This window comes from Etheostoma spectabile, chromosome 6 (genome assembly GCF_008692095.1).
Source record: "Etheostoma spectabile isolate EspeVRDwgs_2016 chromosome 6, UIUC_Espe_1.0, whole genome shotgun sequence".
NCBI lineage: Eukaryota > Metazoa > Chordata > Actinopteri > Perciformes > Percidae > Etheostoma > Etheostoma spectabile.
The window spans coordinates 26,579,863-26,580,454 of record NC_045738.1 but is presented as its reverse complement, the minus strand read 5'-3'; the positions used below and the strand labels follow the sequence as shown (position 1 = coordinate 26,580,454).

The following is a 592-nucleotide window of genomic DNA, read 5'->3' as shown; positions in this document are numbered from 1 at the left end:
TGTGTGTATGTGTGTGTGTGTATGTGTGTGTGTTTAAGTGTATGTGTATGTGTGTGTGTAAGCATCTGGAACAGGGATGAGCCTGCTCACCTGACCAACCCATCCAAATAGACATAGCAATAATAAACAGCTGAAAAACAGACACTCGCCACGTTTCACAGGTCCGACAGTTTGTAGGCTGAAATACCAGACTGTTCTTTTGCACATGTGAGAGCTACAAACATGCCTGAGAGAAAGGCAGTGGGTCTTTGTGGGCTCAGCTTTGTCTCTGGGGTGTGTATGCATGAGTCCACTGTACTGTTCCCTCTGTTGTTCTGGACCTCGTCTCTCTGTGTGAGCGCATACATTTTCTGTGATCATTGGATACTGACTCTGTGTACCCTACATAGCTGTTACATACAGATCAATAGTCTACAGTACAGTGAAGTATGGTACAGTGCAGTACATTACAGTACAGTACAGTACAGAACAGTACAGTAAACAACAGAACAGTAAAGAACAACAGCCTACTCTGCAGTACAGTGCAGTGCAGTAGAGTACAGTACAGTACAGTGCAGTGCAGTGCAGTACAGTACAGTGTAGTAGAGTGCAG

The 592-nt window shown here is 44.8% G+C and overlaps 1 protein-coding gene across 1 annotated transcript in view; it reads left to right on the top strand.

Moving 5' to 3' along the window:
* Positions 1 to 592, top strand: part of ggctb (gamma-glutamylcyclotransferase b) — a 4,083-nt gene that overhangs the window by 2,279 nt on the left and 1,212 nt on the right. The gene's annotated exons all lie outside the window — the stretch shown is intronic.